Source organism: Ptychodera flava, chromosome 16 (assembly GCF_041260155.1).
Source record: "Ptychodera flava strain L36383 chromosome 16, AS_Pfla_20210202, whole genome shotgun sequence".
In the NCBI taxonomy this organism is placed as follows: domain Eukaryota; kingdom Metazoa; phylum Hemichordata; class Enteropneusta; family Ptychoderidae; genus Ptychodera; species Ptychodera flava.
In genome coordinates this window covers 28771137-28783654 of record NC_091943.1, presented here as the reverse complement: position 1 = coordinate 28783654, position 12518 = coordinate 28771137, and the positions used below count along the sequence as shown (strand labels likewise).

Genomic DNA, 12518 nt, shown 5'->3' with positions numbered 1-12518 from the left:
CTTTACAAATCAGGATATTGCATAGCGCCACTGATTACTTTGGCGATAAAATGTCAGGTGGGCCTAGGCCTAAAGGTCTTTGGCTTTGACGTCGTGCCGATCAGTCTGTTAACTTTATTTGCGAATCGCGTTTTGCAAATCTCTTGAAAGAATAAATTTCGTATCTTTGAATAATTTTGTCGGGTATTTAGCTTAGCAAAACATTTTGGTAAACATCTGTACATACAGGAAAAGTTTAACGTTACTGTCCCTGTCTTTAGGAACAGCAGGACATCTGTCAAGTGTTACTGGTCCGGCATGAAAACAGCTGGTCTTAGGCCACGGGGTTAGCGTGAATTTCGCACGCTGGCTATGCGTGGCAGGTTGGGTGTAACCTCGCTCTGCATGGCAGGGCTGTGTGTTACCGGCGTTATACGGCCTGCCTAATGTGGTGGGAGGCCGTATAACGCCGGTAACACACCGCCCTGCTACGCAGAGAGCTAGGTGTAACCACAGTCCCTCTACTCTGGGGATGGAGGGACTGTAACTGCCTAGCTATGGAGACATGCCACCGTCGGCTACCCCACCACAGCCCAGTTCCGCCGCCGAAAACAATCGATTTTTAATCCGAAATCGTGGTCGACCTCAGTTTTCGAGCACGCCCAACTATTCTAGATACGGGATATGCTAAAGCTGCGCTTTAAAACTTACGCAAAGCCCGGTTTTTTCGATAGAGGGAGTACGCGCGTTTGGGAGTCCTGTCATCTGGTTGTAAATATGTCATGTGGTTGTTGGCTATGACACACCCATATTTGGTTATGTTTCGATGTCAAAGATCAGAGTTGAAAGTCCAAGCATGGGTAATTCCTTGCATTCTTGATACCTTGTGCTAGCTCTGGTTGTCAAAGCACGTTTTCATTTGTGCCATTTCGAAGCAAGTGAGTACAAGTATAGTAGTCTGTTCGATTCTTGATCGTAGGCTTGTAACACAAGGATACGATTTCTCATATATCTCTGGTGTTAGCATGCAGGCGGTTTTAAAATTCAGAGGTCTTTAAAATTCAGAGGTCAGACGAAACCAGGTCTACATGACAATCCGCCTCTGACTGTGTCTACATACATCAGTCATCATGATCGACCTCGACAGATTCAGCACTTTAGTGTTTGATTGTTATGGTCCAAAGCCGTACAAAGCTACTGTGCTTGCTTTTGTATTCATGGCACTGCTAAATATCAATAGCAAATCTCTTAGCAACATTTTTTATCCGTATTGAAACCAATATAGAAATAACGGGCGACGCGCTGACCATTAACGTTTATTTGTGGGCAAGGGCGAGAGGAAAGCCAAAAATTAACGGGCGAGGCTTGCCGAGCCCGTTAATTTGGCTTTCCTCTCGCCCGCGCCCACAAATAAACGTTAATGGTCAGAGCGGAGTCTGTTATTTCCATTATATTATCAGCGAACCCAAGAAAACCGTCAAAATTTCTGAAAATTTCAGGGGCGAACGACACTGGGCCCCAGAAACTGAGCAATACGCGACGCACTGTCACGCGCGCTGTAAAAAATTGGCAAATCCGGAGATATTTTCAGAAAAAAGTATCTCAACTTGGCCCACAAGTGCTCCATTTTATTTTGTGATTGATTATGATTTACGTTTCAGTTGTAAAGTTACGATACTTTGAGTTGTTAATCTTATTATTCATATTCACGGGCATGTAAACAAACCATTACTGTGTATTTGTGGTCAGTCATGTGGTTCAGCTCGACCAATCAAAATGCGACGGGCAGGGCATGGTAATATAATGCAGGTTAGACTTTTCCAATTTAAAAACAAACAAGTTCGAAGGACCATAGGTAAGACAAAATGCCTGTGTTAGACTGATCACTTTAACCTTAGGGGTGTAACACACAGCAGTATACACTCTTCTACAATCGTTAAGAGCAATGATTGTTAGCGTACGTGTCTCTTAAATTCACCAGATGTTTCACAGTTGTGTCAAAATTAAGAGTCAAAGAGATGTCTGAAACACATCAAAGTCTACTTATTTACAAACATTAAGGTGGTTGGCCTTGTTTTATATTATCACTTTTCTCTTGATAGGATGCATGCTTCAGTAAGAACGGTCGAAAATGCTCAAAGCATTATACACCTGGTTGCATGGACACTCCTGCGCATCTCTCTTAGTGTGCTATGGCTGTGACTTCTACGTTTTCCCAGTGGTTTTTCATCTTTCTATGCTATCACTAATTGATTTAAGTTGTCTAATCTAAATTTTTTGCAGGAACTGCATTTTGAGTATGCTGATTCACCATGTGTCACCTGGTTGCACGGACACTCCGGCGCATCTCTCTTAGTGTGCTATGGCTGTGACTTCTAAGTTTTCCCAGTGGTTTTCATCTTTCTATGCTATCGCCAACTGATTTAAGTTGTCTAATTTAAATTTTTTGCAGGAACTGCATTTTTAGTATGCTGAGTCACCATGTGTCACCTGGTTGCACGGACACTCTAGTGCATCTCTCTTACTGTGCTAAGGCTGTGACTGCTAAGTGTTCTCATTGGTTTTCATCTTTCTATGCTATCGCCAACTGATTTAAGTTGTCTAATTTAAATTTTTTGCAGGAACTGCATTTTTAGTATGCTGAGTCACCATGTGTCACCTGGTTGCACGGACACTCTGGTGCATCTCTCTTACTGTGCTAAGGCTGTGACTTCTAAGTTTTCCCAGTGGTTTTCATCTTTCTATGCTATCGCCAACTGATTTAAGTTGTCTAATCAAATATTTTTGCAGAATCTGCATTATTAGTATGCTGAGTCACCATGTGTCACCTGGTTGCACGGACACTCTGGTGCATCTCTCTTACTGTGCTAAGGCTGCGACTTCTAAGTTTTCCTAGTGGTTTTCATCTTTCTATGCTATCGCCAACTTATTTAAGTTGTCTAATCAAATATTTTTGCAGAATCTGCATTATTATCTTGAACGTATTGTTGCTGACAGATTAAATACCTATATTGTCAGCCATTCATTAGATGAACCAATGCAATCTGCCTACAAGCCAGGACATAGTACTGAAACAGCTCTTTTAAAGGTAACAAATGATATTTTGCTTGCCCTCGATGATAAGTGTGATGTATTCTTGGTCTTACTTGACCTTTCTGCTGCATTTGATACTGTCAACCACACTATTCTATTAGATCGTTTAAGAGACCAATTTGGTCTTTCTGGTTATGCACTTAAGTGGTTTGAGTCATATCTTTCAAATCGAAGTCAGTGTGTTCTTATAAATTCCACTCAATCATCATTTCATCCACTTGATACCGGGGTACCTCAGGGATCAGTGTTAGGTCCAATTCTTTTCAATGTTTATACCTCTCCGCTCGGTAAATTAGTCGCTAGTCATGGATGTCTTTATAGTTTTTATGCTGATGATTCAACATTGTATATGTCTTTCACCAGGGATAATGCCATTAGAATGATTTCAAATCTTGAAAATTGCATTTCAGATGTCAGACTCTGGATGTCTACAAATTTCTCACTTTAAACGATGATAAAACAGAATTTGTAATTTTCTCCTCGGATTGTCCATCTGATAGAAATATCACAGAAATTTGTGTTGGAGATGCTAAAATTCCTGTTTGCTATCAGGCCAAAAGCCTAGGCGTCATCCTTGATTCTCATCTCACACTGAGACCTCATGTTTCAGAGATCTGCCGTACGGCAACCTTTCATCTACGACGCATTGCTCGTATTCGTAAATATTTTATCAAGGTCTGCCACAGAACAACTTGTCCATGCTTTTATCACATCTTGTATTGATTTCTGTAACTCTCTGTTGTATGGACTTCCGAATAATTTAATCATTCAGATTCAACGAGTTCAAAACATGGCTGCAAGAATTGTAACTCGATCAAAAATCTCTCTTCATATCACCCCTGTTCTGTACCAGTTGCATTGGTTACCGGTGACACAGCGCATTGTATTTAAGATGTTAGTCCTGACTTATAAGTGTATTCACGGGCTTGCTCCAGTTATCTTTCAAATATGATATCACTCTATGTTCCATGTCGTAACTTGAGGTCAGCTGACCAGTTCAGACTTCGTCCGGTTCGATCGCGCACAAAGAAGTATGGAGATCGTTCGTTTAGTGTGGCAGCTCCCATACTCTGGAACAGTCTTCCATTAGATATTCGGCGTTCTCCTAGCCTGTCAATTTTTAAAACTAATGTTAAAACTTTCCTTTTTAAATTTGCATTTTAGACTTCGGTTTTAGATGGTTTTATTGTAGTTTTTTTTTTATTACTGTTTTAATTGCCTTTTGTGATATGTAAATTTTCTCACAGCGTCCTTGATCACTTTGTTGTGGATATTGACGCTTTATAAATAAATTAATTATTATTATTAGTAGTAGTATGCTGAGTCACAATGTGTCACCTGGTTGCACGGACACTCTGGTGCATCTCTCTTACTGTGCTAACGCTGTGACTGCTAAGCTTTCTCATTGGTTTTCATCTTTCTATGCTATCGCCAACTGATTTAAGGTGTCTAATCTAAATTTTTTGCAGGAACTGCATTTTTAGAATGCTGAGTCACAATGTGTCACCTGGTTGCACGGACACTCTGGTGCATCTCTCTTACTGTGCTAATTCTTTGACTGCTAAGTTTTCTCATTGGTTTTCATCTTTCTATGCTATCGCCAATTGATTTAAGTTGTCAAATCTAAATTTTTTACAGGAACTGCATTTTTAGTATGCTGAGTCACAATGTGTCACCTGGTTGCACGGACAAACTTAGTCAAACTTTCTTAAATTTTCACATTATTTATTTTAAATGTTGTTAAACAAAACCTTTTTTATTGGCAATAAAGTTCTTACATTTTGAATAAGAGGCATTTTAATTTGTATGAGGATCATGTACTGTAAAATATGTTCAGATGTAACCTGCCAAAGAAAGGAAATGACGACCATGTTAAAAGTGATATTTTATTCAAATCATATGTGTCACTGCCCATTTAGGGCAACTGTTGTCAGCTCCACTTATATATAACCATTGCAAGACTGATATCATTTTTTATATGCAAAGTAAAACATAAACTGTGTCTTTTGAAGGTTCATGGCATGTCTGTTGAAAACAGAGAGTATTAAAAAAAGACTAATTTTTAATATGAAACGTCTGTGAACAGAGTATTCATTCTGATGTAATAATGGATTTTTGTTTGTTTTAACAGTATCTTTGAATGCTATGATACTACCTTAACTACAGATGGTAAGAAGTTTGTTTCGGAAGAGGAATGTGAAAGAAACGTCAATGTAAGTAGGGTATTATGTTCACATGTTGCTTCTCACATTGGTGTACCATTTTGTAGTTACAACTTGAGCTGTATCCTGTGAATTGTTTTGGGATAATTGTGTAAGTTATTATATTACAACTCTCAAAAATTTAGAGGGCCTGTAACGCTTACTTTTGATATTTTTTCATTATTTATATTTGCCCACTGTAAGTTGTTATTTTACTACAAAAAGATTGCTAAAATATCAATATATAGCTTGTCAGCATAGCACTTGTATGTGTGATTGCACTGGTATTGGAAAGCGGCCGTAAGGACTTGTTTTAACATCAGCATCCTGGTGCACAGTATACTGGGTAATCAGACTCAACAAGGAGCCACGTGCTTAAGCAGTGGAGGTCATCAACACCAGTGCTAAATAAGAGTATTTTAACAAATATTTTTATTGCACACAGAACTCATATAATTATTGAACTATTACATTCTATTGAATTACATTTCCAATGTTACTGTGCACAAGTTTATGGGCTAGCCCTATCATGATATCATACATTTTATGACATTATCTACCACAGGTTTTCATGGATGAAAGAAATATACAAAAATGTATTAATAGTATATCTATATTTCTATTTTTCTCACTCAGGTTTGTTGTAGATTACATCACAATTGTGTAGTTGGAGGAGGCTGAAGTTTACCTTATGTCAAGGAAAAGAATGGTTATGCTTGAAGAAGCAAATAAACTCTAGTATTGCCACAGAAATCTAATTATACTGTTCTGCAGGGATAACCTTATTGACATTTGTCCATATTGTTATGAAATATTTTAAAACTTAAATTTTAAGGCAATTATTGTCATATTTAACCAAAAATATCATTCAAACGTTCTGGTCAGACACATTAATATTGATTATACATGTCCCTTAGGATGACAGCAATAAGATTTTGTAAAATCGTGCCAAGATATGCAACTTTGTATTTTTTAGATTATTTTTGTCATTGTAGATCTATTTTTTCTTCAAACTCCTTGTCAGACTTTTTGATATTTAATATACAGGTCCTTAGGATGACTTAAGTCAGATATTTTTATACAGTGAGAAAATGCAAAATTTTGTATTTTTGGAGCAATTTTTGTCAATTTTGGTCAAAAAGTGCTTTTGTCTAATTGATGTTTATCTGATAGCTTTGCATTTTCTTATAAAAATCCCTGGAGACTACCTAAGCCAAATCATTTTTCAAACTGAGGGAACCCATGATTTTTTATTTTTGGAGCCAATATATTAGTCTGCAAGCTTGAATGACCTATTCCAACCCTGAATACCTTGTAAATCAATTTTGAAGACACTGAAAATAATGTAGTTTTATTTGGTGCCAATTTGTAGTGAAATATGATCTAGAAAAAAGTTGTGAGGCTATGTTTATGTAGTGGATCAACTTTAGCAAATATTTCATGGAGGAAACCCCATACACTGATGAGGGATTTCAATCCACAAGAAGGCATATGGCAAGATTCACCATACCATTAAAACAGACTCCAGTTTATTTGTATCAGTTCCAATCATTTTGTTACATAAACAAAAAAACCTGTCATGGTATCACTTAATTAAGTAAATCTTCACAAAGATGAAGGCAGCCGAGTGAAATCATGTGTAGATTGAATAAGATTAGTGATGAATGATAATATCAGGTCACTTCACCACACAAACAGAATAAACAACGATATTAATGTTGACGACCTATCCCTCTGACACCATATTGTTGTTTGATCAGTACACTGCATATATTTACTTCTTCCAAGGTTCGAATTTATCAGTTATCATCGACCAATTACCAGTGGTTGCCTGCTTTTGATTACAACTTTGAACTTACAGTAGGCAATGTTGACCTACAATATATCTTGCTTGCAGTAATTGTCAAAATATAATTGCACATTTTTATCTGAAACCAAGAAGTTTTCACATTTAATGTTACACATACTACTCATACAACTAGGAAGTTATTGAAATCTTTCAATTTACTCTGACGTCCAACATTTGAAAGTTAATTGAGCTGTTGTAAGTTTCCTTCTCACCAGTTTATCACCAGGTTATTTGGTCTGTATATTGCACATTGTATTCTTGGCTCATCTGTGGATAACTTAACTCTGAGTAAATCTTAACATTTCAAGCAAGGACCATCAAATTTTACTGTTGATCTACAAAATTGAAAAGTGGGTGTTTAAAACGGAATTCTGCCTATGAAAATTGAAAGTTCAAACTCTTTGCAAACACAATAGCATTTTGAGTGAATAAGTGGAAATAGGAAGCTCTTTTTGTTTGTCAGATAGGAGCAATACTGTGCCCTTGGTGGTATATTTTTAAATGACTTGCAGAAATTGATATTTATTATTATTGCTGTTATTGCTAATTGTTGTTTTGCCAGATTGAGGCACACAACTAGCTATCCTATGGATTCTCTTGAATATTATCACAGTACAGCTACATGAGCCACCAGGCCGCTGCTAGTTGAAATGCCTATTTGTAGGGGTTTTAACTGACTGCTAAGCTAGGCGAATTAGTATTGTAGATATTGTGAGTTCAAGCCCCATAAAAATGCATCAGCAAGACTGCATCAAAGTTGACCACTTTTACTGTACATGTTGTTCACAAATTTAGTTCTAAGGCCATCAAGAATATTTTTATGGGTCTTTTAGAGTAATTTAACATAAGGGCCTGGGGGGTCAGAGGAATGTGAGGGTAGTCACTCAAAAAATTGAAAGCTACAAGGGGGTTGTTCAAAATTGGAGAGAAAGAAGGGGGTTGCTCAATTTTTGGTACAAAATGAATTGAAATACCTCTCAGATTGCACCATTTCATCAATTTCTCAAAATTCTTAATCCGACCCCCTGTCATTTCCTCTCCCCCTGGAGTGTTCTAACAGTTTTACTTAGTAAAAACAAATAGAAAACACCTAATATTGCACCAGACTGCATCATTGAACTCATTAATTTCTCAAAATTCCCGACGTGGCAGAGGGGACACGCCTCTCACACTTTTCGTCTGTGAGGTGTTCTAACAGTTTTACACAAATTGATAACATCTCTCATATTGCACCAGACTGCATTATTGTACACATCAATCTCTCAAATTTTCAACACGAGAGGGTACAACTCCTCTGACACTGCCCCCAGCCTCCTGACTGTTCTCCTGTACTTTCAAATTCTGCCCTGTCAGATATCTTAGTGAAAACCTTGTCATGATACCCATCCAAAGTAAACAATACTATATGGTTGGATAGTGGTTACAGCATGAGCTTTTGTATCTACATTTTATTGTGACTTTGAATTTCCTTTTGCCGGTTTCATCTTTTTCAACTGTCATGAGGTAACCGATGATATTCTAGCAGGATATGAAAGGTCTGTACTATTGCTGTAGTTTTGTAAATGTTACAAATACATGTCTTGGTATTTAACTGTTCTAAGTGGGGGAGGGAGGGATCAGTCAAAATTTCTGTGTTAGGGACTGGGTTACTCAAATGCATTGGGGTTGGCAGGGGGTTTACTTGAAATTTCAGAATACCATGACCCAGACTTCCCCCAAGGTCGTAAATAATGACGACTCCCTAAGTAAGATTTTTACCACAGGAAACCGTTAATTTTATTCACTCTTCATCCTTTGTTAACCTTAGAAAGTTTGATTATGTAAAATTGTGTTGTTACCTGTTGTAATCTTGAATTGTTGAAATGAATAAAATCTTGGAAAGTAAAACATGATCCTGTGTCACTGTTGTTCCTGTTTTGTTTCACCATCAGAGAAAAAAAAAGATTCTAATAAATTCACACCCCATTGCTCTACCAAAACAGAAAAATTATTGACATTTTTCAGGCAAAACACGCGGCGTCTCACCAGTAATACTTGTAAGTTCAAAGCAACTCTGCATAACATGTTCGGACGAGAGAGGTGACCATAGAGGGCGTACGTCCTAGTGGTACTCGTGTGACAGGTTTGCAACCACATGACATACTCCGGGTGCGCGCGTACTGGTTTACAGGTTTTTTCTCTCTGTCCGAGGAGACCGACCAAATCACAGCCGCCATTGTGATGTGCAATGATTTCTGGGTAGGGTTCAAATGCAGGTCAAATAATGAGTTCAGATAATAAAGTAGGTCAAATAATTGAAAGCCAAGCTAATGTCATAATAATGTCGTAATCATGACCAAATAATCGCATAATAATGGCTAGTAATGACACAAAAATGACCCAATCACCAAATAATGAAATAATAATGATGAGATAAGTTCCAAATCAAGACATAAATACTAAATAATAGCAAAACAACCGAATTAACATAATAAATTCATAATAATGTCAAGATAATATCAAGATAATGTCGTAATAATCACCAAATAATCGCGTAATAAAGACCAAATAATGACATAAAAATGACCAAATCACCTAATAATGGCAAAATAATGATGAAATAAGTTCCAAATCAAGACATCAATGCCGAATAATGGCAAAATAACCGAATTAACATAATAAATTCATAATAATGTCAAGATAATATCAAGATAATGTCATAATCATGACCAAATAATCGAAAAATAAAGACAAAATAATGACATAAAAATGACCAAATCACCAAATAATGGCATAATAATTGTGAAATAAGTTCCAAATCAAGACATCAATGCCAAATAATGTCACAACAACCGAATTACCAAATAGGTTCGTTATTATATCAAAATAATATCCAAATAATGATCAAATAATTGCATAATAATGGCACAATATTTACATAATTATCACAAAATCACCAAAATAAATGGAATAATAATGATAAGATAAGTTTAAATAAATATTTCAAGATAATTTTGGCGGTGTTCTCACCCCATACTTGTAGGCCAAGTTTAGACACTTTTCCCCCAAAGTCTCCGGATTTGCAATATTTTTACAACGCGCGTGAGAGTGCGTCGTGCTCACTGACAAGTTCTGGGGCCCCGCTGTCTTTCGTGGGGGAAATTTTCTTAAAATTTGACGGTTTTCTTGGGTTCGTTGATAATATAATGGAAATAACAGACTCCATTCTGACCGTTAACATTTATTTATGGGTGCAAGCGAGAGGAAAGCCACAATTAACGTTAACTTTTGGCTTTCCTCTCGCCCTTGCCCATAAATAAACGTTAATGGTCAGGGCGAATTCGTGGCAAAACGCGTCTAAGGGTTTTCTTTTACCCTCACATTTAAATGTAAAATTGGATAAGGCCAGGAAGAAAAAATAAATTGTTCATCGGAATCGCCGCTTCTACTTTGGCATATTTGGAATTTTTTTTTTTTGATCGCGGCAAATTCTTACTTCCGCATTACAAATATTTTTAGTACTGCCGCTGGTGGCGCCCTACACTGTGTAGGGTTTTCACGGGCACGGGATTTTGAATGAGACTTCATACGTGCTCGGACTTAGTTGACTGCCAACAGGTTGTTGTGACGTCTGAATTTGGCGAATCACGACGCAATTAAGTGGGTCGATTTGGCCAGAAATTTGCTCGTTTTGTAAAGGTTAGTACATGTCACATCATGAGTATTAATTTGATTGCCAACATTCGACGTGATGGCCAACAGTTAGTTCCAGAGACGCTATTCAGTGTTTGTCCTGATTACGTTCGGCGATTTGTTCAACAAGATCGTGACAGCAGATGGACGGTGCATCCGATTGAATGAAAATTGCATCGAAAGTCTAAAAATGTACGGCAATGACAAAACACATGGTTGCGTCGATGTTAAAGTACAATCTGAATGATGACTATATAACTTCACTCAGATCACAGTACCGTGTTTAAAATTTGTATATATAGACTGTCACTGCATATTGGCACAGAGTAAAATAGACAGAGTAGCAACACTTGCATGCCTTTTGTTCCATGGTCGTCTCGGTAGACTATTGGCTTTTCATATTAAAATGAGCTCCAAAGGTGTTAAACTTTTTGGAGGCTTTGTTTGTGGTTGATGATTACACGAGATTATGCGAAAAATACGACGAGATGGCATCGTACTGCCAGTCGCGTAGCAACCATAGTTACTTTGTGAGCTCTCAGGCCAGAAACACTGCTTCACGCCAATCAAAACATAACACGCCAGCAGTTTCATAAACATGTCTTTCCTTGACGCACGTGTAAAACAGGGTACGACTGACCGTAAACCATTGAGTAAAACCAGACATACAGTATCGATAAAAGACTTTCAAATTTGGTTCAAACACACTCATTATATATTCATAAAAATATGAGAGGAATTTTTAAAACGGTAAAACTCGTTTTCCTGAAGCTCAAAACACTCCCGTTTTCGCCAGCACGTCAATTCTGCTCAGCACCACACGACAACAACAACACAAACTTTGCCGAACATACTTTCGCTTAGCAATTGGCGAAAATCCGAAAACTACCGAAGGATTCATGGTCGGCACTGTTCGGAAAAGAGAGGCGAGAGCAACCTTAGGCGAGGCGAACATGGATGGGTTACGTAACCGATTCACGCCTTAAACAATACCCGTTGCCACTCTATCTATCTTTCTCTATGTTTACAGTGGTAAAGAGGCCAAAACATGGGGCCAAAGTAAAATGAAAAAACTCAGATGCTAGGTCCCACCAGGACAATATTAAAGGACAATACTGAATTGTTGAATTTCAGTGATTTGCTGTACATTTCAGTTTTATTCTGAGAGAATGTTGAAATGCTCAGAATATGTTGTGCAAACACTAACTGTGAATGTAATGGCCTATGTTATTGTTGGGAAATATAGTATTGAATTCAGTTACCAGTATCAGTGTTTCTTGTCTGAGATATTTCTGGTAAAAAGGGAAACAATTATCTTGCCTTGTCTGCATCTGTGCAAAAATGCCAGAGAACCGAGTTTACCTTCGGCCTAAAAAAAAAATAAAAAAAAAATTTTCGCTCGCCGCTCCTGGGACTTGGTCCAAAAAATCCGATGAACAAGATTTTTTTTTTCTCTGGCCTAAGGACACCTTTTCATGTATCATTGAAACGTTATCGAAAGATGATTAGTCTTTGAGCCCGTTTTCATTGCATGGATACTCATTCCAAAAAGGTTATAACAAAACGAGGGTACCCTCTCACCAAACCGGGGGGGGGGGGGGCTAATTTCGTCCATTCGTTCATTTTAACTGCCGATATATTACTTTAAGTACTAGACACTCGAAACAAAGATTTGCGAGAGTCTATGCTTAGGGAAAACAAAACAAAAAAGCGGTATGTAGTTT

General features: G+C 37.5%; 1 long non-coding RNA gene across 1 annotated transcript; it reads left to right on the top strand.

The window, feature by feature from the left end:
* The first annotated feature begins 783 nt into the window (after positions 1 to 783).
* Positions 784 to 9014, top strand: LOC139114489 (uncharacterized). The gene is made up of 3 exons (XR_011547877.1): positions 784 to 917; positions 5204 to 5285; positions 5910 to 9014. It is a non-coding gene; the product is annotated as an uncharacterized lncRNA (long non-coding RNA).
* The last annotated feature ends 3504 nt before the right edge of the window (positions 9015 to 12518 follow it).